General features: G+C 43.1%; 1 long non-coding RNA gene across 1 annotated transcript in view; it reads left to right on the forward strand.

The window, feature by feature from the left end:
• The window catches only part of LOC142765412 (uncharacterized), a 37,500-nt gene extending 27,009 nt beyond the window's left edge, over positions 1 to 10,491 (forward strand). Inside the window, exon 3 of the long non-coding RNA XR_012884239.1 lies at positions 10,395 to 10,491. This is a non-coding gene — a long non-coding RNA (uncharacterized LOC142765412). The remainder of the gene's footprint in view (positions 1 to 10,394) is intronic.
• Positions 10,492 to 27,162: the final 16,671 nt, after the last annotated feature.

Genomic DNA, 27,162 nt, shown 5'->3' on the forward strand with positions numbered 1-27,162 from the left:
CTACAGTAATTCAGAGTTCGCCAAGTACATGCCAAACGTACTTCTTATAGCTGTAGCGTCTCATGCAAGAAGCACAGCTAAAACCCTTGTATATGCTTAATGAAACAGCTTTGCTCGGAACTATATTGTATATACTGCACAAGTCTACTGCCTGTGTATTCCGCGTAGCTCCGGCAGCGCTGCAAGGTATCTGCTTTCATTCAGTGATTCGGTATAAGTAAGTCAAAAGCTTTAAATTTCGAAGTGCGGTCAAGTGCAAGCAGGCAGCAAGTGACAACATATACCGTCGAGGGACTATCATGACACTATCAAATGTGATGTGTGATGTAGACCAGGAAAGTAGCACTAGTGCAAGGTAGTGCTAACAGTGAACATTATTGATGGTTGGACGAAATTCGAGTTTTTAAACAGCTGCTGCAAACAAGTACTTTACAGAGCACTTACAAGGCTACGTGCATTAATTTTGCCCCGCCGCGGTGGTCAAGTGACTAAGGTACTCGGCTGCTGACCCGCAGGTCGCGGGTTCGCATCCCGGCTGCGGCGGCTGCATTTCCGATGGAGGCGGAAATGTTGTAGACCCGTGTGCTCAGATTTGGGTGCACGTTGAAGAACCCCAGGTGGTCGAAATTTCCGGAGCCTTCCACTACGGCGTCTCTCATAATCATATGGTGGTTTTGGGACGTCAAGCCCTACATATCTCTATCTACGTGCATTAGTTGTGCAGTGGGGGTGAATGGTTTTCATTGTCATATAAAAAGCATCTGTAATGTCTATGCTGCTACTAAAGCTATTGTATTTGTTTATTATCTGCAGTAATTCCTGAATATTTCTTGTTTTTGCAGAACAAAGTACCGCGGCCTGCTTATTGATGACAGCCAAGCCTCGGATGAGCATCGAGGAATAAAGTATATAAAGGCATCATGCAATAAAGTATATTTGCAATCAAGACATGCAGTTGAGATGAGTTAATGCTGCCTAACAGCTGCAAAATGTAGAAAGTCGTTGAAACGGCTGATTAGAGGGCTTCGAATCAGTCTGGTTCGGCCCATGCATATATATACAAGCCGCTAACACACATGCGTTCCATAAATAATTTAATGTACTTTAGAATACCCTACAGCATGTGGAACATGTGGTCCAGCTATGATTCGCAAGTTTGTCTTTTCAGTTAAAAAGACTTCTGACATTGGGCCTGTTTTCAGCGTTGCATGAGCATAATTTACAATAATTCTTAATGTTTTATAAATGTTACGGGAGTGTAACTTGTAACGTCACTCTTACGTTTTGCTTAACGTTATGCAAACGTTATCGTAACGTTTTAATAATGTTTACATTATGTTTAGGATAACGTTATTTCAACGTTTATTCAGAACGTTAGCAGAACATTTAGTTTCGATGGCATTAACAATATTGTTTCAACATTAAAGCTGAACGTAAAAGTAACATTATTATAACGTATTTGTGCTACTTGGGTGATTGGCTAGCCTACAATTTGCACTTTCCTTTTTCAGCTAACATGTTCGAAGTGCTAGAAAAGTGCGCTTTAAAAGACTAATTAAAATGTGAACTTTTGACTGGAACGCATGTGTCTCATGGGTAGATCTTGGACAAGATTGTCGCTGCAGAACAAGATTGTAGGTCATCACCACCTAAATGACAGTATAGTTCTGGAGGCTTATCCAGTACCTTTGAGTGAATCAGGCTTGCCGAATGTGACTATGTCGGAGTGTTTTGACTATTGCTTTCGTGGTTTCTTATACTCTAGGTGCAGCCTAGAGTCACCCCGACAATTACATTCTCTTCCCATAGAGGGCTTTCGAGTATGTTATGCCTTCAGATAATAAACTCCCTAAAATCTTAAAGCTTAGAGAGTTTCGTTTTAGGAGCTTCTTTGTCAAGCTTATGCTCCTGCCTAGTACAGTGATGGCAGCCGTGTTACAGTGGCTAGAATAGAGAAGTGTGATGAACGCACCTGCTAGTGCGTAACGCCTTGAAAGAAAACCGCCAGGTGGCGCTGGAAGAACAGGTATCTCTTCAGCTTAGGGGAATGCACATAGATGAAGGTGACTCCAGAAGTCTGGGTAGCGATCACAAACGTATCAAGCTAAGTTTTGGAAGAGCAGTGAAAATGACAAGGAGACAAGATGAGCAACTACAGGAAAATTTTTATCCAGAAAGGCAAATTGAAATAGCCACTAAACAAATTGAGAAAGTAATCACGGAGGATAACAAGACAGTGTGGACATACACGAATCTAATGAGACTCTTTGAGCTAGAGCTTGCAGGGGCGCGTGACAAGTCCCTCCGGAAAAGAAGACCAAACCCAAAAGTTGGTGGGATGAGGAAGTTAAGAGAGCCATAGCAAAACGTCAGGAAGCCTCTAGGGAACACAGACATGCTAAGCAGCGGGGTGAACCGACAAATGATGTTGAAAGAAAATGGGCAACCTTTCTAAGCTGTAAAAGGGATGCATCCCTTCTGATCAATGAAAAGATTAGAAGGAAGAGAGCTCAGTGGCTGGCAGAAGTACATAAAAAAGATAGAAAGGCAGCTGCGAAATTTCGGAACCATCTAAACTCCCTAAGAAATGAGACGAGCCTAGAGCAGAGTTTTATAACTACAGCCAAAGGTGCTAGGCTAAAAGGGGACGAAGCTATTGAATATATAAGAACAATGGTGACAGAAACATTTCAACAAAAAAGTACTTTATGCGCCACAATAGACAAGGACGAATCAAGTGGTGCAATGGCTCCATTTTCACAACAAGAGTGGGAAAGGGCTGAGAAAAGGGTTCCTAGTAGTACATCAACAGGCCCAGATGGCATTGCAATTAGGCTGATAAAGACATTAGGTCCGAAGTCTAAGCAGGCTTTGAGAGAGGCAGTGAGCACAATAATAATCGATGGTGAAGTTCCCGATGGATGGAAACTTAGCAGGATGAGCATGATCTATAAAGGAAAGGGGGATGAAGCTGACATAAACAACTACCGTCCTATAACAGTGACATAGTGGTCTACAGGCCAGCGATGCAGATTATAAAGAAAAGACTGCAGGCGTGGATAGAGGATGAGGGGGTGCTGGGGGAACTGCAGAGTGGGTTTCGGAAACAAAGGAGGTCGGAAGACAATCTGTTCTCGCAGACGCAGTGCATCGAAATAGCAGAAAAGAAACACAGGCCCCTGTGGCTAGCATTTTTGGATATCAAGGGAGCGTACGATAGCATGGTTCAAGAGGAATTGTCGGGAATACTGGACACACTAGGCGTGGAACATGTAGTCACTAATCTTTTAAAGGGTATCTATAAAGGTGACAAGGTAGTTATAAAGTGGGAAAAACAGGTATCCAAGCCTGCAGAGGTAAAACGGGGGCTTAGGCAAGGGTGCCCCCTGTCATCCTTATTATTCATGATGTACCTACAAGGATTAGAGGCAAAATTAGAAGGAAATGGACTGGGCTTCAACCTCTCTTTAGTCAAACAAGGAAAACTTATTGATCAGGCACTACCAGCATTAATGTACGCAGATGATATAGTGCTAATGGCCAGCAACAAGGAAGATTTGCAGAGATTCATGGACATCTGCGGTAATGAGGGAGATAGGTTAGATTTTAGATTCAGTAAGGAAAAATCAGCAGTCATGATTTTCAATGACAATGAAGGTAGTGAGCTTAGAATACAGGAGGTAACGCTAGATATAACAGATAAATACAAATATCTGGGCGTATCGATAAGCAATGGGATCGAGTATCTGAGGGAACACGAATTATACGTGACTACTAAAAGTAACAGGAATGCAGCAGTCATGAAAAATAGGGCACTGTAGATTACAATAGGTATGATGTTGTGAGAGGAATATGAAAAGGGGTCATGGTTCCTGGGCTGAAGTTCGGCAATGCGGTCTTGTGCGTGAGATCAGAAGTTCAAGCGAGATTAGAAATTAAGCAACGTGGAATATGTAGGCTTGCTTTAGGAGCTCACGAGAATACACCAAATCAGGGAGTACAAGGTGATATGGGATGGACATCATTTGAGGGCAGGGAACCTAGCAGCAAGATAAAATTTGAGAAGCGATTGAGAGAAATGGGGGAAGAGCGTTGGGCTAGGAAGAATTTCAGCTACTTGTACATGAAGAATGTCGATACAAAATGGCGGAATTGAACCAGGAAGTTGACTAGTAAATACTTAGAAAACAGCAGGTGGCCAAACCAAAAAGAACTATCGGTTAAGAAGAAAGTGGAGGAAACAGAGACTGACATGTGGAGAATGGGCATGATTAAGTAGTCCGCACTAGAGATGTATCGAACTTTTAAGCAGGAAATTGCCAAGGAAAGGATCTATGATAATACTCGGGGTAGTTCTCTACTCTTTTAGGCCAGGACGGGAGTACTGCGAACCAAGACATATCGGCCCAAATACGACGGGGTAGACAGTATGCAGTGCGTGTGGAGAGGAAGAAGAAACTGCCGAACACTTGATAATGTTCTGTAAAGGGCTTCACCCTATAGTTCAGGATGATGGCGCAGAGTTTTTCAAAGCACTGGGGTTTAGGGACCGGGAGGGCCAAATAAACTTTAAGTGGGTAGACTTAACTGGAAGGAGGTTATCTGATTGGTGGCTAAAGTCAAGGCACGAGTGAAAATTAAACTCTTCACTGCAAAGTACGAATCTTCAAACTCACTTTTTAAAGAAAAAAAATATAGTTTTTGGTTCATTAGGTATTACGGCTTGGTGGCGCTAGGCACCGCTCAATCTAAAGGGTGCAGCCATATCCATCCATCCATCATCCATCCACTCTTCTGAACCTATAGAGATGCCTATTGGTGTTTGACAGGGATATCCCTTGTCACCTTTGTTATTTATGCTGTATCTCCAGGTACTAGAAGCCAAATTAGTGAGAAGTCAACTCGGCTTCAGCATCTCTTTTTCCAAGCAAGGAAAACACATTGAACAATTATTACCAGCATTGATGTATGCAGATAATATAGTATTATTTGGCGACAACAAAGAAGATTTTCAGGGATTGATAGACATCTGTGGTAATAAGGAAGATAGGTTAAATTTGAAGTTCAGCAGGGGAAAATCAGAAATCATGATTTTTATTGACAAAGTCAGTGAGCATAGGATACAGGAAGTCACGCTAGAGATAGTGGATATATACAAATATTTATATGTTAGGATAAATAACGGGGCTTAGTGTTTAAGGGAGCACGAAAGATACGCAATGACTAAGGGCACCAAGAATGCAGCTGTAATGAAAAATAGGGCACTGTGGAACTACTATTGGTATGACGTTGTGAGAGGGGTTTGTAAAGGTGTCATGGTCCAAGGTTTGATGTTCGGCAATGCGGTCTTGTGCGTGAAATGAGAACTTCAACAAGATTGGAAATTAGACAACGTGGCATGGGTATATTTGCTTTGAGAGCACACGGAAATACCCCAAATCAGGGGGTACAAGATGACATGAGATGGACATCGTCTGTGTCCAGGGAAGCTTGCAGCCAGATAGAATTTGAGGAGCGATTTAGAAAAATGGGAGAGGAGCGTTGGGCTACGAAAGTTTTCAGCTACTTGTGCATGAAGAATGTTGATACTAAATGAAGGAAGCGAACTCGAAAACTGTCAAGCAAGTATTTACACAACAGCAGAATACCAAGCCAAAAGGAAACATCAGTTAAAAAGAAGGTGAAGGAAACAGAGACGAACATGTGGAAGATGGGAATGCTTACGAAATAATCACTGGAGACCTACCGAACTTTTGGGCAAGAAATTTCAAGCGAAAAGATCTACGATAATTCTCGGGGAAGTTCTCTCCTCTTCGAGGTTAGAACGGGAGTATTGCGGGCCAAGACGTTCCGAGCAATATACGAAGGCAAAGACACGATATGTATTGCGTGTGGAGAGGAGGAGGAAATGTCTTAACACTTCATAATGTTCTATAAAGGCTCCGCCCTGTAGCTGAAGATAATGGCGCTGAATTCTTCAAAGCATAGGGGTTTAGGAACAGTTCAGGCAAAATAGACTTCAAATGGGTAGAAATAACCAGGAGGAGGCTAACTGATTGGTGGCTATAATCGGGGCTCGAGTGAATGTCTACCCTTAAACACACAGTGATAGTACCTAACTTTATGGCTAGGTGGCGTGAGCCAATACCCGATCTAAAGGACACAGCCGGATACATTCACCTATTCATTCTACGTTGCTCAAGGCGGCGATGCGCGGCGCAGAGACGGAAATCAACCACGCGCGCAGGCGATGGGAAGAATTTAAAATATATTTTATTGCTCGTGCATGACCTCAAATGGCGACCGTGAAGATATCAAAATTAGCTTCTGGATTTACAGGATGCCTACGCAGTTGTGCGACTGAACTGAAATATCGAAAGGATGCCAAAAGTCAGCGTGTGATGGCATGAAACATGTATCCGATGTGAAGTGGTAGAACAGGAGAACGATGAACGCAGTTGTGAGTCATTGCTTGCAACACCTTCCACAGCGAACCATCATTTCCTTATGCACTAATCTGGATATAAAGCCCTATTTTTCATAACATGCATAGCTCGCTATAGCTGCTTCTGATAACACCATAGAGTTTCGTATAATAATACCTACGGCAATCTTTTTATCAAAACCAGAGACGACAATCATGAGCGGTATCTGTATGAAAACATTTTGTTTTTTGCACACTGGTCATGCAACGCTTTTCCGAGTAGGGACTCGCATGCTTACATTCTTAATATTTGGTTGCACGTCTTTTTTCAGCTACAAAAAAAGGTGTTATAGCTCACAAGCGCACTGCAGAACATTGTTTCCCTTGGCTAGGTGACTTGCGTGAGCGTCAAGTGCTTTCTTTTTTCACGGGAAAATGCTCGCTCCTTGAGGAGTACCTTTGTGTAAAAATGAAAAAGGTAGAGCAGAAAATATATTGGTCCCTTGGTTGGTGAGGCTCGAACTATGTTGTGCGCAGCTTAGTGTGACATCTTTTTTTTTTTTTCGAGCAGAAAACAAGCTTATTCTGGTAAGCTGTCACTTTGGAGCTCGCTGCCGCTAAACCACTTTGATGAAGTGATTTCAAGGGTGTCCGCAAATGCGAAGAACTTTTCTGAAAGGCCTACCCATAAGCCTCCGCACAAGGGGGCAGAGGGGGAGGGAGCCCCTTCTATAGGTAATCAGCTGGCAGGGGGGCGCTAAATCTGCTCTACACATTGAGTAGGTGGCGGGGCGCTCTTTTAGTCACTTTTAAAGGGGGTGCTCAATCTGCCTCAAACACTAATTTAATGGAAAAGAATGCGCAGCAATGACCCCCCCTTCCCACCTGAACGGGAATCCTGCGCACGCCTATCCCTTTCAATGCGGACAATTTCTCGCCCTTCACAGTGTGCTCGAGGTGCAATACCTCTCGTCGACGTACAACACACACACAGGCGAGTTTTCTTGAAGAAGTTCGTCAGCGCGCGGCATCGCTTTTCACCACCGCGCTAACGGAGCTTTGTCGTTTAGAACGCCGAACAATGACATGCTGCATTTTAAATGACTTGCGGCCTGTAGTGCACCCCGAGACAAGCAATAGCTTTTCTTTGTTTTTTTGCTATGAGAGTGCATACAGTAGCATCGGTGTCAGAGTGCCACCGCACAAAAATAAACATGGACTAACGCGCCTGACGAAACCGTCGGAAACGCGCAAACACCGTATAAACGACCGCACGCCCCCACGCGGCCGCTTCGCAGAGGCTTCAGTGCGTTCCGTAGGCTCTGCTTGCCGCTCATCGCACTTCCTTATTCTAGCCACTGTAGTCCTGTGTACACTTCTTCGATGACTTCAGAAATGCAGCCAGCGTGCGCTTTTTTTTTTCGCTTTGCTGTGAGCTTACGCAGTTAAAAATATTTGTTAACACCCGGCCACCTGGACACCTCAAAAGCAAGGTAGCCACGGGGCGGGTCACCGCCAAGTCCCTACGGCGACATCAGAGGAAGCCTATAAGCCAAGAGAGCTCATCGTCGAGCAAACGTGGATCTGCCGGCTATCAAAGCATTAGCGAAGACGACGCCATCACGCGGATCTTGTGTGGAGAAGTCGCGAAGCATAAGCAAAACGAAAGTGTTGGAAATAAAGGCCAAAGAAGTTCGGGCGTGCGATGCTGCAGCAAAGTGCCAAAAGCTGTCGCTAATTGACGCAGCTAGGCGATTGAGACACGGGCTTTTACCGCTACTTTCTGCACCATACGTTCGGCCACAGCTGCAAGGAATGCGCCCGGTTGTAGTACAAGAACATGGCCATTGTTGCAAGCATCAAAAGGAGCAAAACAAATCCCACGCTCTTGCCATCGGACTCCTCCAACGAGAGTTCCCTGTCACTGCAATGCCATCGGCCCCGCCACCAGACTACAATGAGTACAGACTTTGCACCACGTGTACAAGTGCTATGGTGGTGGTGAAAGTTTCCTACAATGAATGTTATGCACACTTACTGATATTCTCCAATGCCCCCTCGCCTTACTTCTCACAATCCTTCCTTAACCTGTTTTATGCTTTTTCATTCATCCAACAAAAACTAGCATTTATTCCTCAGCTTTTTGTAAACTCAGTAGTTATTCCTTCACGTGATCATACGTCATTTTAGGTGGTAAATTGGACACACACCTGAAATTTCAGCAACATATCAATACTGTTTGAAAAAGATTTCATACGGTATTAGGGCATTGGTGAAGTCAGGAATGTGTTTTAACATCGAAGCTTTAGAGGCATTGTAATGTGCAATCATACACAGTCATCTCTGTTATTGAATTACATTATAGGGTAATTCATATTCAGTGCACATTTTGTTGTTAAAGGTATTTGAAATGCAAGCAATGTGACTCATAACTTCCGCTTCACGTCAGATGCCATCACATCGAATTTTGCCCCCTCCCCCCAGCTTGAGGTATTACCCATCTCCCAAATGTACGTTTTTAATGTGTGTGTTTTGTTTTTAAAAATTTTTCCACTGCACCCTCACTATCAATTTATTACCTACTGCCTTGATGAATAATTACAATAAAACCAGATTCGCGGTCAATAGTTACCTGTTACTACATAACGTTTGCACTAAATATAAAATATTGAGCATTTTTCTTTCACCAACTTTATTATGTAATTCTTTATCACAAGAAATGAAAGACCTATTGCACATTCATGTTTTAAGACAAAACTGAAAAAGTTTGCAAGGGGCGTATACCTGCTTGATTTTTTTTTAATTTTCTGTCTTGCTTTGTTTGTAAAAATTATTTTGTAGTGTTCTTGTGATTTGTTGCTTCATTATTTATCTTTTAGCATTTTCTTTGTATTAACATAGGAGGTCCCGCCTGCGGTTTACTTTCTCCTGCATACTTATATCTAATGTACTACATTTCTGACGCTACTTTAAAGAAGATTGATTTATTAATTCATTGAAGCCCTACGGCTCATTAACAAGTCTTCCTACAGAAGGGGTATCATCAAGAAGCACCCGTACGTACCTAGACCAAACAACTTGAATAGTCACTATTATACGAATACCTAAAATGAATATCGACCGGAGCCGCCTCGTGCAAAAAGAGACAATGGTAAGGTCAATGATGCCGAGATCTAGCTAGGAATTGATGACCTCGATGATTTTTTGCAGGCTGCCACCACACTCAATGTCATGGTGTTCCTTTGCATCATAATTTGCTGATCATAAAGTTGTTAATAATAAAAGCAAACGAGTCCCTGAACTTATCAACGGACAACTTTTGTTGTACTTTGTGACATAAGATGTCTTCTGTATTTATAATGTATATAATACTCAAAGTGTTTATGACAAACAATATGTAAAATAAATATTGTGTGTATATTATCTGTATATGGACGTTCTCGCGTCTATAGGTCACGGTGGATGTGTACGGTGAATTCGCGGTTCACCAAATTTCCTGAAGTCAGTGCAACTTTTCCATGGCTTACATGCATGTTCTCTATGCACTTTCTCACAATTTCGAGAAATATTTCGAATAAAATATTATTGCTCTTGAGAGGTTCTATGGCTCTACACTTTCCTTCATGTATTAAATTCTAACGTGTTGAAAGGTCAAGTGATTTCATTTCACTGCAGGCGATGGTCATTTTTGTTCTAATATTGACAAGCTCTCCTATGCTGTGCAATACCTTTATCTGCACAATAAGAAGTGTGTGAAGCATTGCGTGTAACTCAAAGAGCGACTAACCCAATTAGTCTGTAGAGGTGTCAAGTTGATTTGGTAAACCTCAGCTGAATGTTTGTTGAAAAAGGCGTAATGAACAGCTCAATTGCAACCGCTAAACTATAAATACTTTTTCAAATGGCAATATATGTAGTATGTGCCTGCTTCTAGTTCCTTTCATTAATCGCCATATCATCCTCATTACAGAAATGGATGGCTGCAGCATCCTATGGTGGCTTGATTCCTGTTCAAAGGGCAAGTCTTTATTCGCTCAATCTGTACAATCAAAAGCAGATGTTCAAACGATTTACTACTTTCTTGGTTTGTCTAACTTATATATTGATTAAACATTGTGCCAACTATTATAAGTCAGCACTTACATAAGCAGACAGGACAACAGACTACCAAAGTGCTCTAAGGATGACGCCGAAGAAAAACCGTAATTGAAGGAACTTCCATATACATATATATATATATATATATATATATATATATGAGAAAGAGAGAAAGAGGAAGAGAGTACTTTATTTCACACAAAAAGCCGGCAGTTTGGTCTTGGTAGCTTCCAGTGCCGACCCTGAATCCCTGAACTGGAGTAGCATCCACGGCCTTCCGGACGGCCCAGAGCTGTGCGTTCAGCTCCAAGATATTAAGGGCCACCTTACGGCGTTGGTGATGCCAGCAAAACTGTAGAATTTCTTCTTTTACAACCAACAGTACTTCGATGGCCCACAATATAGTTCTTTTTTTATTAGGCTCAAAAATAACGCTATGGTGGCTTTTTTTTTTTTTTACTGAAATACCCATATACTTGTAGCATTCGTATAACCAGAGATTATGCTGGCTGTGTCTGTGGCTCTACGTTATGAACCGTGCTTTCATGAGCACTCATAAGGGCATATACTTCTTTTATTCATTTGTGCCGGGACATAACTTGTCATGACTAGTGAAAGACGTTTGTACTAGTTGTAGTTGCAGCCGCTCTTTAGGGGCAAAGCTTCTTAAGCTGTGTGTCTGTACACGCATAGAGATTTTTGAACAGAAAAAAATGAACAAAAAAGTTCGCAACTGTTACTGTCTTTCAATACGAAGGCACCTTCACGGTTCCGCGAGGGGGAATGCAGGAGGGGGAGTGAAAGATGGAGGAGAAAGGAATGGGAGAAGAAAAAACGCATTCAATGCTGTCGCGCACGTGTGAGCGCGTGCTTCCACCGGGAAAGGGAAAACATTCAGGCAAGCCGGCATGGGGTGGGGGTGGGGGGGGGGGGGCGTCTGGAAGAATTACGAGACGAAAGTCAGAGGCAGTGACGGGGTCACGGATGTAAAAAATGTACATGGACGTCTCTCTTGCTATGTGACCGCCTAGTTAGTTCTATGACTAACTCAGCAGGTGTGGATGAATGGAAGGGCAGACAAACAGACAGAGAAACAGGCCGACGGAGGGATGGATGGGGATATGGAGAGACAGACAGACACACAGCAGACAAACAGACAGACAGACAGGCAGACAGACAGACAGACAGACAGACAGACAAATAGCGAGACACACGGTGAGACGCACGGACGCATGGAAGGTTCACGGTTTACCAATCAAGCTCTTCGAAGCTTCGTTCCCACTCTTAATCATTCACTCCATATATATGCTGCAATTTTTTGTGTAAGAATGTTTTTGTTCCACCCAATGTAGAAAATTTGGAAGCCGCTATAAAGACCATTTGAACATTTAATTGCCTTATTTACTATTTCATCACGCAACAGAGACGACGCACATTTGAACAATGTAAAAACCAGATCATCACAGTGCTTTGTTTCTCATGCCTCATTCGCATTGCATAAATCCAACGCTTAAACAATGATATGCCGATTTCAGACGCCGTGTCATCTGGTGTACATCTCAGCTCTAGCCTGATCACCATCAATTTTATCATGAAAGGGTTGTCTGTCGCAGTCCACCAAGACTCCACAGACTTATTTCCGTCACGCAAGTGAAGTAAAAAATGTGTACGTTCAGAAGACAAACAAAAAGTTTTGTCAACTTCACACGCATCCTTGTTCTCTGGATCCGCAACAACATGAACCGGGCTCGCTGTCTACTGCGCCACAGCCACTTGCATAGCAGGTTTTACAAATACGCCTTTTTGGCAGCAGCGGTATTGGTGTGCAGGCGGCCGGCTAACCTGGATGTTCAACGTTTTGCAGAAGTGACTCCACTGCTCGTAAAGAGGGTCGTTAGACCATCTTCATGCACTTCAAACAGGACTATTGCACCGGCTGTATGAAATGCGCATGCACATTTTAGCTGCTTAGTTGTGCTTAATGACGATTTCATTGACTTGAAAATTGTCTTACCCTTGATGGTGACGTGAACTGTGCAGACAAGCCATAAGTGTCCGCCCACTTCTACCAAAACGAGTTCTGTGGTGGTTTTTCTGTTATTTGGACATAGCCGTAGTGGTGCACAGACAGCCGGCTCACCTGGATGCTTAACTTTTTATAGAAGTTACTCTGCTGCACGACAAGGGTAGCTAGACCACCTGGAAGCACTGGAGACAGGACTGCCGCACCAGCTCAATGGAATTGTCATGTACAAGATTAGCTGCTTCCTTGTGCTGAATGATGATTTGTTCAGCTCTACATTTGGCGTATCTTTCATGGTGACGTGAACTGTGCAGCCAAGCCATAATTGTCGGCCCACTTCTACTTAAACGAGTTCTGTAGTTGTTTCCCGGACAATTGCAGGCAGCATTGTACAGACGGGCGGCCAACCTAATGTTCCACTTTTTGCAGATTCGTTCGTTGCGCCTTTAATTGCTATTCTCTTGATATTTTGTTCTGTGCTACTTGCTCCTGTTGCTGCCTGTTGTGTACTGTCTGCCTTTAACCTTGTAGAAACCTGTTTATTTTCTCTGCGGGTGCTTTTTTGACAGGACAAACATACACAACACACGCATATCTTTTGTCCGGTGGTAATCCACCGTTGTGTGACAGATGTGATGAAGCACTAACAGTTCTTCAAATTTTATTTCAGGGTGAAAAATTACACTCTCTGATTGATTGATCGATTGATTGATTAAGTGATGTGAGAGGTTTAACGTCCCAAAGCTGCCATATGATTATGAGAGACGCCCTAGTGAAGGGCTCCGGAGATTTCGATCACCTGGGGTTCTTCAACGCGCACCCAAATCTGAGCGCATGAGCCTACATAATTTGTGCCTCCATCATAAATGCAGCCGCCGCAGCCGGGATTCGATCTCGTGACCTGCGGGTCAGCAGCCGAGTACCTTAGCCACAAGACCACAGCGGCGCGGCAATTAGACTCTCTAAAAAGACAACACTTTCCATTACCCTACCGAATACATATACCATTACACCCTGCAATGTTTTCGGTAGAGAACTACTTTTCACTTATAAATCGTTGCCAGCTTTTTTAAGAGGCATCCACTTCGACCATGTATTATACCCAGGCATTTCGTACCGCGACCTCTCAAGAGAGGTTGATGGTGTGGTGGCTACATTGAAAAGCACTTGCCTCGCGGTCCTTGGACACAAGGACACTGATGAGGCACTTGTGCTAGTCCCAAATATTTTTACACAAGATTTTATTATCAAAACCGTTTGTCACCTAATTTTACTATACATATCACGCCACTGTCATGATTTTAGTACTTATGTTTTATTACGTAAGCGCAAGGAATATTATGGTCCCTATACAGCCACGCAACACAACATTGTCCACATCTTTTGTCACTGAAATGGCGCTCTTTGGCCATCAATTGGCCCTTGCGCCATAAAACACCACACATCATCATGCGGGCCCTTTGTTTTCGACCAGCATCGATTCTTATAAACCTCATTGTGTCGAATGTGGTAGCACCATCAAAGGCACTTACCAATCCATGAAACGTTTTTATTTCTCAGTTCGTCATTATATTGTCACGGGGTCGTTCTTCTGGCTGTGGACGCGGTGCATTGACGGCGAAGCCAGGCAGTCCCATCTATCGGTACTGGCAACGGCGGTATGTGTGTCCGGCCTCGCCGCAGTGGTAGCAGAGCGGGCGATGGTCAGGGGTGCGCCAGACGCCAGTCTTCCTCGATGCGATGCGCTGGTCCGCTGGCGAACGGTATGACGTCGATGGGGGTGGTGGCGGCGGTGGCGTCTGTCGACGAAAGTGCGATGGGGCGGCGTGTTGGCGTGGACGGGGAGGAGCGTTGTGGCGCAGTGCAGCGGCGTAGCTCATAGCGTCCGGCTCGGGCAGCGGTGCGTGGGGAATTTTAAGCGATTGCCGAACTTCTTCTCGCACAATGTCGGCGATTGAATCCACTTGAGGCTGTGCCGAAGGCAACAGCTTGCGCAGCTCTTCCCGCACGATCGCTCGGATCGTTTCACGCAGGTCTCCGGAGCTACTGCCTTGAGCAGCAGCGCAGTCTGCAGTCAGCCGACGATTATACTGTCTGGTGCGCATGTCCAGGGTCTTTTCGATAGTGGTCGCTTCGGCTACAAATTCTTCGACGGTTTTCGGTGGGTTTCTCATCAGTCCCGCGAAGAGCTCCTGTTTGACCCCTCGCATGAGGAAACGAACTTTTTTCTGCTCAGGCATGTCTGGGTCAGCGTGACGGAATAGACGGGTTATTTCTTCTGTGAAAATGGCGACATTTTCATTTAGTAGCTGAACCCGGGTCTCTAATAAAGCAGCGACCCTCTCTTTGCGAGCGACGCTCCCAAACGTTTGCAGGAATGTGCCGCAGAAAACATCCCACGTTCGGAGCGTGGACTCTCGATTTTCGAGTCAGGTTCTTGCGGTGTCTTCCAAATAGAAGAACACACGACGCAGCTTTTCGTCATGGTCCCAGTGGTTGAGGGCGGCCACACGGTCGTATGTTTCTAGCCAGGACTCCGGCTCTTCGAACGATGACCCATGGAAAATTGGTGGTTCCCTGGGTTGATGCATGACCATCGTGGGCTGGGACGTTGCGGTTGTCATTGTCGCTGCAGTCGCGGTCATGGCCTTGGTCTTCCGCGCCTTGTCTTGTAGAAGCCCGTACTCCGGTGGTAGCCCTTGCTGTCGGCGGCTTGTTCGCTGCTCCTGGTTGGCGTCGGTGTCTTCTCCGCGACGTGGGCTGGGTTCACGGCTTGACGGGGGCGTCCGGTGCATGAACAAGGCAGCACCTCCACCAGATGTCATGGGGTCGTGACGTGGCCGTAGACAGGATACTTCGTGTTGGGATTTAATTGTTTATTTGGGCTAACCTGTACCCGGTAAACGGAAGTCCAATTACAGCAGTAGTTTCGCACGGATAGCAGTCTCGAACTGATAGCGGCGAACAGAGCGTCGACCTTCAATCAACTACTGACAAGTGGCGAAGCGCGTCGGCATTTATACTCTTGCCGTCGAATGTTCTAGCGTTATCGCTGGCGGTGGCGTAGGTTCCAGAACAATCTGTACCGTTCGCACAGTGGGCGTGATCTTATCGAAATGATCTACTACAGTCCGGAACCTTCTCGAAAACTGCAGGCGCGGTTTGCGCTGAGAATCGTGTGGTGTTTTGGGACGATAACAAAAACTTGGGAAATGGAACGTGGATTATTGGTACTACATGCCCTGGGGCTTTTGAGAGCACCTATTGGTATAAGCGAGATGACGACCAGAGGGCATGAGTCGCTCGTGATGTCTTAAGAGCAAATCAGGGCAGGGCACACTTGAGCCTACAGAATCATTGTGGTGCTATAGCTGCAATGTTGGCTGAAATGACCATACAGCTTGATGTATTACTCCTCCTAAAGCAGAGATTGCAAAACATTTAGGAAACAGTTGGTCTTTTGTCGGTCAAATAAGAAAAGGCACAAGAGACCATTGCAAATCATGAAAATGATTTGATTGATATGTGGGGTTTAACGTCCCAAAACCACCATATGATTATGAGAGACGCCGTAGTGAAGAACTCCAGAAATTTCGACCACCTGGGGTTCTTTAACGTGCACCCAAACCTGAGCACATGGGCCTACAACAATACCTTCTCCATCGGAAATGCAGCCGCCAGAGCTGGGATCCGATCCCGCGATCTGCGGGTCAGCAGCTGAGTACCTTAGCCACTAGACCACCGCAGTGGGCCATGAAAATAGTGTAAAGTTGCTAAAAAACAAAATTGTTGTTTATATAGACATCAAGCATGAGTGCAGAAAACTGGCTATTCTTGCTTGAGTAAATGATCTTGATTACAAAAAAATGAATATTGAAGTTCACAGAGTTAAACGAGACAAAAATTAGGGTCTGATCGACAAAATAAACGAAATTGCGTGCGAACTGCCGATCGCCCGTTCACTGAGCAAACTGCCACCTCGATTCACAGACTTCAACAGTTAAATAACACGCTCCAAGAAATAATCATGTTTCTCTAACCAGGCAATAAGGGACATATGGCTTCAGAAAAGGAAGGCTTTGGCTGAGAGCCACAAAGGGCTCTTCATGCCGGAAAATTTGACTGCGCAAGATAATTGATGCTATATGGGATGTAACTTCGCCAAACGACCATACGATTGTGGGAGACGCCTTAGTAGAGGGCTTTGGAAATTTTGACCACGAGAGGTTCTCTAACATGCACCCCAAGTATGACCACACGAGCCTACAGCATTTTCGCCTCCATCGAAAATGAAGCCGCCACCGCACGTATTCGATCCCGTGACTTGCGGGTCAGAGCCAAGTACCTCAGACATGAGACCATTACGGCAGGGCAACAGCGCAAAATCAGATGCTTCGAAAGAGGGTGTAAGAGGGCATGCGACTAAACAACTTTTGTTTTGCATGGCGCCGGGTTGAAAAGATATTTGAGTGAAATAGCAAAGGGGAGCGAGCACACATGATAAGTTAGGCACTGATGGTGCTAAGGTGTTTTTTTTTTTGAAAATGAAAACAAATATTGTTGTTAACATGGCTGCATTGTCACATTCTACTACGTAGTTCTCACTGAACCTTCCCGATAAGGTACGCGTGCAGAGCAGTGGTGTTCTAAATTGCGTGCACATAAATTGCCAATCTGCGAAAAACGAAAAAGAGAAACTTGACATGAGCCTGAACTTTCACGCTCAATTCATAATGCTTTCTAAGAGGTAGTATAATGATTTAGATACCCTGGCGTCCACCAACATCTGCGCCTGCGAGGAAACGCTTGAGCACATTCTATGTCATTGCCCAGCATACCAGACCGGACGACGTATCATGGAAGCCAAGCTCTGTCAGCTGGATTCACGGTCGCTTACAGAAGAGAAGATCCTGGGACCTTGGCCGACGGCTTCCCATACGCGCAAAGCCACGAAAGCCCTCTTGTATTTTTTAAGGACCACCAGATTTCACGACCGCTTGTGAAAGAACTGTGTGAGACCGTGCTGTGTAGTCTCGAGCTGACTATTCATGCTTCTCTTTCTTACTCCTCTTCTTTTCTATCTCTTTCCGTTCTATTATTCTCCTTTTCCTCCACCCCAAGTGTAGGGTAGCCAATCTCTTTCCGTTCTATTATTCTCCTTTTCCTCTACCCCAAGTGTAGGGTAGCCAATCGAGCCAAGGTTGGTTAACCTCCCTGCCTTTCCTTTCTATTTATCTCTCTCTCTCTCTCTGGCATCCACCAAAGTATAGGTGCTTTACGAAATCCCCAAAAAACTTACGCGGTGTCGGGGCCAGCTCACTTGTGTGCGACTCCATTATTGCAAAGTATGTTGAAGAATTTTACTGTGTTAGGGAAGACTACGAGATGCGGTCTGTCTTATATGCGCGTACAGTTTATTCCGTTGCCTACAGATCTCAAGGTCATCTGAAAGACTTTTTGTATTTTTTGAGAAATTTTGAAAGCACGTTGTTCAATCTAAGTACAAATTGATTTGCGGTGGTGATTTCTATCTGAACGTGTTTACTGCTTAGTTCAACGCGTGATTTCAATTTGCTTTGAAAACTTGTGGATGCTTCAATGCTAGCAACAAGCCAGCAAGAGTTAGGTATGAAACATCTACATGCCTTGACTTGTTGATTGCTAATCATAGGACAACTATAGTAATGGTGGCACTACACCTCATAGCTTAAGTGGTCATGTGCCTGTATTTATTTTTTTTAAACGAAAGCCAAAAACACACAAGAGCATGTTTGTTCTTTGCAAATTATTACGGAAGACAGACTTTTAAGCCCTTGCAATGACTTGCGTCAAGAGGTATGGGATGAAGTTTTTGCCGCTACAAGTGCTGGTCGCGTTTATGATGCTATCTGGAAACATTTGTTTCATACTGCGATAAACACTATCTTTCCTGCCGAAATGTTTGTCGCGTCAACAATTCGTAAATGGTGGGCGACAAGTCAACTCTTTGCAAAAATAATAGAAAAGCAAAGCTATTTCAGAAATTCATCGCGTCCTGGAAACACGATGATCTCAAACTATTCAAGTCAATTCGAAATGGCCCTACTACGGAACTACTCACTGCCAAAACGGCATAATAAAAGAAAGCCTTGTCATCTCGTCGCAATCCAAGCAATAAAACCTTACGTTTACTTAACTTCTTGTTAAACAGAGGGTCCATTCCAAGTGCATGTATGAGTGTCATTTTGGATGGAATTAAAATACTTGAAGACAAAACGGCATACCATTTCATTGATTACTTTTCTAACCTTCCTCTTACAAATGACAATGAAGATACAAGCTGTTTCTTGAGTTGAATTGCGAGCGTTCAATCCTTCTACATTCTTGATTGATTGATTGATTGAATTATTGATATGCGAGGTTTAACGTCCTGAAACCATAATTGAGAGACGCCGTAGTGGAAACTCCTGAAATTTCGGCCACCTGGGTTTCTTTAGAGTGCACCAAAACTGAGCACTTAGGCCTAAAGCATTTCCGCCTCCGTCGGAAATGCAGCCGCCTTAGCCGAAATTCAATCCCGCGGCCTGCGGGTCAGCATTCTAGTACCTTAGCCACTAGACCACCGCGGCGGGGCCTTCTAGATTCATAAACTGGGGTGAATGTGATTGCAATATTTTCTAAACTAAACAATAACAACTCTTTCGATGCGGATAATATTAAAATGAAGCCTGTAAGGCTCGGTTTAGACATATTCCCAATGGTACTTGCACGTATACACAATATATGTCTGTCCTCTGAAAGGTTCCCACAAAGAAAACAGGTTGCGAATATAGTTGCGTTATATAAAAATGTGAAAATACTATGCTACCTAATTGAAGACTCGTATCTATTCTTCTAATTTTTTTCAATAAGTTATAAAAAAACGGTATTTGTTAGAATCTCTGAAGTAAGACTGATAGTTGGGCTAGTTGGTGGTACTTTACGCGCGGTAACAGCGAATGAACTCACGGGAAGAAGAGTCCCTTGACACGGCCCCTCGCTGGCCCATGTGTGTACGCTCTGTATGTTTATCTTACGTGTTCAGACAATTTGTATATTTCAATAAATCTTCACTTGAGACTCGGCGCTTGTTTGTGTCTCTTCTCTTCGTCCCGTGAGCTTGTGCGCTGTTACCGCCCATAAAGAATGTCTGAGTTTCTGGACAAACATAGTCTGATAACTATACATCAGTATGGCTTCTGTAAAGATAGATCAACGCTGCTTGCTCTGCTTGAACAAAAAGAATTTTAAGCAATCTTGATCAAGGCTATTACACTATGGGAGTGTTTGTTGATTCTTTAAAAGCTTTCGACTCACTAATGCATGAACTGCTCATAAATCTGAATCGTTATGATATAGACAGCATCGCTTTAAATATATTGAAGTCTTACTTAGGTAATATAGAGCAGTTCATGCAGATAAATAGCGTAAAATAGGAGTTAGTTCAGGTAATGTCGGCGTGCCCCAGAGAAGTATCCTGGGGCTCCTGTTCTTTGATACTTTCTTTTATGACATTGTAAACTTTGATGACAACACACGCTACGCGGTATACGCAGACGATACTACGTTATTCTTTTAATCTAGCTGTCCAGCCCGATCAGTTGCAAAAGCGAATGCAGTTTTGAATAAATTACATTCATGGTCTCTCGATAACGGTCTCGTCATTAATCCTGCAAACACCGAAGTGGTTTTGTTTCACAGTAAAAAAAAACACGCTGGTATTCTTAAGAGACGATTTATTCCGAATTATATCCAAAATCGATAATCTTAAGTTTCTAATATTGTAGGGCGTTATGCTTGATCAGAATATGATGTGATGTAGCCATACTGATTTTCTTACAGGAAAGCTTTTGCAAATCACGGGCATTGTTTATTATTTACACTACCTTCCTCGCTCTATCCAGTGCGTGATTGATAATTCCCTCTTTTTGGCCCACTAAAACTCTTCTTAGCTAGCGTGATGAACAACTTCTCAAAACAATATAATGAGGCACTACGTTATGCACAAAAAATGCTCTTTGAGGTCATTTCAATAAACCACGTGAATTTTCTTCTGAATTTATATTTCAGGATTTCAGCATACCGAACGCAACGACCCTGTTGAAATACTGCTTAGTTTTTGCGTATTACGCACACACTGACATGGCTTACCTGACGCAGCTCGCAGCTGCTCATATTACTAGACAACCAGAGTATAGGTCGGTACTGCGTTTCCGTTCACAAGTGTTACGCGCAAGACTACCTCGTCTTCAAAATACACTGACTGTTGCTGGCATTTATAATTCGTCCTATTTTTCACGCACAATTCTTCGCTTCTTTTCTTAAGTGTAGCATCCCTTCATTTCTTTCGTGTTGTTAACAAGTTTTCTTATGTTGTATGTAATCTATATAATAACTCGAGTGCAAATTTACAACCTGCTTGAAAAATTCTGTTACCGTTCTGCTGCTCCTTCGCTTCTGGGCTGATAAAACAGCTATAGCTGCCTTTTCCCCAACGCCCATTACAGCACTGTTTTGGTTTTGTGGGAACTAAAGCATTCATTCATTCATTCATTCATTCAGTCATTCAGTCATTCATTTATTCATACCTACCACTGTTCTCTCGCAACAATTTTGGTAAAGTGCAGTAATGCATCGTGACCGCATCATGCCCGAGTATAGCTTTAAACGCGCCCTTTATAAGCGTCAGTCACATTGGGCCAATCTCTAGTTGAAGTGCAGCTTCCAGCGCCTTAACACAACCCCGGGTTGAAAACTTAGCTGAAATGTCAGTGGCACTCACAGCGTTGATACATAACAAAAAATAGCTTTGCAACACAGACCGACTTTGCCTGCCTTTAACTAAGCCTTCCCCTCATATTCTCGCTCCGCGCAAATTTCCGGATGGCAAAATGGAAGAAACGACAACGTTGCGTTTTCCTCTGTTTGGGAAGTGGTGGTCAATATCTCCAACATGCCGTGAGCATGCAACCACAGCCCAAGTTCGGCATCAAATCAGTCCCGCTCTTCTGGCTGCCATATTGATTTCTCTGGTTCCGCTCTCATCTACTACAGCTACCAACAGCATCCATGTTCATAAAGGTCTGTTTAATTGTTATCATGTACGTTAGCTGTCAGGTTGAAGATTCATGATTAAGCGACAAATTGGGTGCGTCCACGTTAGGCGATGCTACAGTTGACAATCGCGAACACCATGAGACAATGCGCAAGCTATCTTAAGACAAACTACTACTTTAGGGACACATTATGCTTTCCCGTCATATGGATTCCTATCACAGGGGAATCGATTGACTATATCTTTAAAGCTTGTGACTAGTATCTTTGGACGTCAGGACGTTTATTTATCAAACTGTAAAAGTAAGTATAATTCAACCATATATTTGCAGTTTGTGACAAGCATGTTGAGACCTCAAAACTCTTCCATTCAAGTTAGAATGGTCAGTAGATCTGTGATTACCTGCTGAATTTAGTATGCACGTTTTTATGCTCTAGGGACACTGGCAGCTTTGCTCATGTGCAAGAATGCGCGAAGCGTAACCTGGGACGTTCTCTCGCTAGGTGTGCTCGCCAGGATAACCAGCTGTCTGTTCCCGAGCTTTCATATCGAAGGGGTTTATTTATTTATTGGCACTACAATCCCCTGGAGGGATTTTAGCAGGTGGGTACAAAAGACGTAAACATCAGCATATAACACCAGGCAAACAGATAGAACAGCCTATCACATTTCACATAGTAGGCAGCCATATAACACAAAACAAACAAATAACTATCACTTGCGTTTTACAACGTAAACAAACGTAACAAAATTTTACCGATGACACATCACTCTCATTTTAAGAAAAAAACAGAACTAGCACACAAGTAAAATTATTTTCTCTGTTGTTCTAGACCAGCAGCAAAGGATTTTAAAGACTGTGTTGTGACTTGATGGTTATTTAAACTATTCTAATCCTGCACAGTTCTGGGGAAAAAAGAATATTTGAAGCAGTTATTGCGGGTACGAAATGGAGTTTTTGTACAATCATGGCGTTGTCTGGTGGCGTAACCTGAAGAAAATGAAATAATTTTTCTAATATCTATCTTGTAATGCCCATTATTTATTTGATGTAAATATTTTAATCGGGATATGCGGTTAATTTCTGAAAGTGAAAGTAAGTTAGCTCTCTACCGAGGTTCGTCCATAACTTTTATATATGAAACGAACGGCTCTTCTTTGTACTTTTTCGACTTTATGAATGTTAGTTTGAGTAAATGGATCCAAGATCACTGCAGCATAATCAAGTATGGGGAGGACTATCGTATTTGTAAGCAAGAACACGGACAGATGGAGGGGAGAGTTTCAAAGTCCTTCGTAAAATGAACAGTTTCTGATTAGCCTTGGAAGTTACTATATCATTGTATTCGTCTAGTTAAGATCATTTGTTATCCATAACCCAAGATACTTGTAGGATTGAACCTCATAAAGAATGGCATTGTTTGTAAAGTATTGAAAATTCAATTTGTTTTTCTTATGAGAAATGGACATGTACACTGTTTTTTTATAATTGATGGACATTCGCCAAGCCTGGCACCAGAAAACAACCCTGTTAAACGACTCTTTTAACAAAACATGGTCCTTTGAGGATTCTATTTACGAATAAATAACGCAATCGTCCGCATAGAGCCTTATATTTACAGGTATACCGTTTGGTATGTCGTTAATATATAAAATAAATAGAAGGGGAACCAGAACCGACCCTTGGGGGACACTAGAGTCAACGGAAACCCTGTGAGAGGAATGATTGTTTAAATCTACAAACTGTTCTCTGTTTTTCAAGCAGGCCGATATCCTTTTAATAAGTTGATCATTCCCGGGAAGTTTTTCTAATTTGTATACTAATGTATTTTGAGAAACCTTGTCAAAAGCTTTTGAAAAATTCATAAAAATTGCATCTGTTTGTTTTCCACTATTATTTGAAGTAGCGAAGTCGTGTGTTGTTGATACCAATTGTGTCATTGTTGAAAATCCCTTCCTGAATTCATGCTGATGTTGGTTTAAGATACTATGTTCATCTAGAAAACATGAAATACTATTGTGTATAATGTGTTCCAAAAGTTTACAAACGGTTGAAGTTAGCGAGATGGGGTGATAATTTTTGACACTCTGCTTGTTGCCTGGTTGATGGATAGGCTTGCCTCTAGCTGTTTTTCAGTCGTCTGGAGCCTGGCCCTCACGCAACGACTTTGTAAAAAGAACATGGAGGTATTTCGACATCCATTCAGCGTATCTCTTCAAGAACGCGTTAGGGATATTGTCCGGTCCAGAGGACTTTCTGATATTAAGGTTCACAAGCATGTTCAATATGCCCTGTTCACGAACAACAATATTGTGCATTCGCGGCGAAACAGTTTCAAAGATCGGTAATACAGAGTCGTCACAAGAAAAAACCGATTTGAAGTGATCGTTGAAAGCATTTGCGATTCGAGCAATATTGTGCGTAAGAATACCATCGACATTAAAAACGTCACACTCTTTCGAAGTGGGTGAAATGCTCCTCCAAAATTTCTCGGGACACGAGGTCAAGTAATGCGGCAAGGATTCCCCAAAATAACGCGGCTAGTCTGCTTGATTTTTCAGTTTTACTGAAAGCTTAGCTATTTGTTCTGAATATGCTACGTTTAGACTTCGTTTTTTCTCTAGACGCTTTATTTGCCTTTTTAACCTCAGTGTTATCCGAGAAACACAAGGATTTTTTCGCATCGATTTTTCAATTACCAGAGGCACAATTGATTCAATGCATTCTTTGACAATGTCCTTAAACCAGTTCCATAAATTATGTATGTCAGTTTCATTATTCGCAAAGTTGTCAAAGTTGAATGAAAGGACATTTATAATAGCAGTATCATCTGCACGATCGAAATTAGGGAAAGATAAACAGGGCACTGTCTTATCGAACACTGTGTCACTTAAATAGCACTGCATGATGATCGGAAATTTCCGGCTATATCTCAGTCGTTGCTTTAGGTGTAATTTCTGAGCCATTCATTGGCTCAAAGGCGAGCCCCAGCAACATTGTCGTGCTAAGCACATCGTGTTGTCAAAGGTCTTTTTCCTGCCGGCACGAAGGGTAGTGGGAAATATTCTGCGTTTTATGAGCAGCAAATATTTGCTCACAGAGCCAGTAAATATTGTGAAAGACCAGTGATCTGTACCAGAACATGTGTCAACACCTCTCGCCAATTCGCGTCTAACACACCACGGTCAACGAAGGAGGAGAGGATAGTGCCGGGAAGCCTTATTGCTTCCAGCAAGATAGCGACATGAAGGCCGGCCCACCGTGCACTTAAAGATGACGGGTTGGTGTTTTCCATGACAGCACTATTTTCCTCGGGTATAGGGGGCAAATGATGCCTTTTACCGCTGTCTCTTGGTTTCGGCTGTCACCGATCACCAGCCCACTGCCCTGACTCCTCATATATCAAAAGCCGAGGAAAAGTGGAATAGTTTTAGGCTTTTAAATCCTGGAGAAGACTGAAGTCGTGCGCCGAACATAAACCGCCTGTGCCGCAGCAGATGAGTAGTTCGAGACGTCGCAAGGCTCATCACGTCCCGAAGTTCTACAAGCGGAAAATCCTCTTCTGGCTGAACTGCAAGTCGTCTTCATTGACCGGCAGGGTGAAGAAGTGACACTTGCCGATCTGCACACATTTGGCAGCTCCCAACTTTCCCGCACCTAAAAATGCTGACCTGCGCGATTCGAGCTCCAGTGTCCTTTCAAGCCCCACGAAATCACAGTGCCATGGAATCGCATTGTGCTCTTCACTTCTTATTATACCTACATGTTTTGCACGGTCAGTTACTATCACAAGTGCTTATTCGGACTTCTGGGGACGAAATCAGTAACAATTTTTGAATATTGCTTAGAACGTTAGCACCTACTTTCGTTTCTCAAATATTTTTTTCCAATATTATGAGGTGTGCGCAATGGTGAACACTAATACAGAGAGGCGGTGTCAATTTAAAAACTTCGGCGGTTGGTACACACTTGTGAGACAGAAAAAACCCAAAGGCTGAATGCACTCAACTTAGAGAGGTAGGCCTCATGTAGCAAGCGCACATGTTCCTCACACTTGAATTCCCATTATCTCACAGCGTCTGACAAACTCTTTAAGCGGAGCTTTTATAAGCTCCCGATCTTGGCAGGGACAGAGGTATAGTCCACAATAAACGTGGTTACTGCTAGCATATCAAATTTAATTCTTGTAAAGTTGTCCTCAAAAGTGCGCCGTTCACGCGTATGATCGTATATGCCATTTTCAAATGAATAATGCTGCCTTGATTGCAGACTTGATGGAGGTGTCCACGTCAGACATGACAATCGAATATTTTATAGATGTCACTCGTCAAGTCAAGTTAATCCCTGAAGTTGAATTTGTGGCCATGGTTGAGACTTGTAGCAACATAAATGTTTCGCTGCTTAGTAGCTCGGTTCTTCGCATGTAAAAAGGAAAGTGTTAAAGCAATTTGCCTCAAGAAATAAAAAAGAAACAATGATATTGCAAGTCATTAATTGGGATGAAACGCTTCACTTGTACCTTTTTCCCCGACGGGGAGACGATTGGTCTTTTCTGGCGGTGCACAGATTTGTTCCACATGATGCTGCAGCAGGATAGTAATTTCTCCATCATTTCAACACATTCGTAAGTCTTGCTGAAGTCCCGTCATTTTCTCATTCCACAACTACACATTGCAACTTTTGTGTAGTTAGTCAATGTATTGTAAGAGCTGCAATTGTATAGGCCACATCATTTTGTGCATAAGTTCCATCTCTCTCTCAACTAGAAACTCCCAATCCTTCATGGCAAGTATCCGACGTTGACTCGGACATCATCGAACTTAATGTCATACTGGCGGTGCATAGTACAACCTATAGGCAATAGTGTTAATAAATATAAGCATACGTAAAATTGGGTGTGAACAAGATACCCACAAATAGGCGATGCCCTATTGCAAAGCGTCCATGTGACATTGCGTGTCTTCATGTTTATCTATATACAACAGAATTATGTCGTTCGCTGGTGCCTAGTACAGTTAAACAATATAGTTTTTTTTTCGTTCTGTATTTTTTGTTTTTATGTATACATCCGTACTTCACACTAATTTACACTTCCTACCATGTGCTTTGTAGACCTAAATAGCACTGTGGAACTAGAGGTGCGCGAGCCTACTAAATTGTTTCATAGTGCTTGTTTGCTGGTTTACGGGGCTGAACACTGGACGACGATTCAGCCAGATAACGTCTCCTGAAAGCTGCACTCTATAGCGGCTGTCGATGCAGCGCCTATGACACTTCAAAGATAGTGCATTTCTAAAGTTGTGGCTACGGTTCCTGTCGGCAGCAAAACAGCTTCATTCATTTGTTTTATCGCCATCATAGTGAACCTATAGCTGAGAATTGTAAACCTTTGAAGGAACACCTTTGTTGGATAAACAATACTTTTTGTGTTCGATAATTATTTCTTTCACGAGTGTGGTATTGCCGGAAACAAACACTAGCATATATCTTTCTACCTTACTGTGCTTCTGCTCCGTTTTTCTTTCGTCATCACTGTAGGTGAA

This window comes from Rhipicephalus microplus, chromosome 6, assembly GCF_043290135.1.
Source record: "Rhipicephalus microplus isolate Deutch F79 chromosome 6, USDA_Rmic, whole genome shotgun sequence".
Taxonomy (NCBI): domain Eukaryota; kingdom Metazoa; phylum Arthropoda; class Arachnida; order Ixodida; family Ixodidae; genus Rhipicephalus; species Rhipicephalus microplus.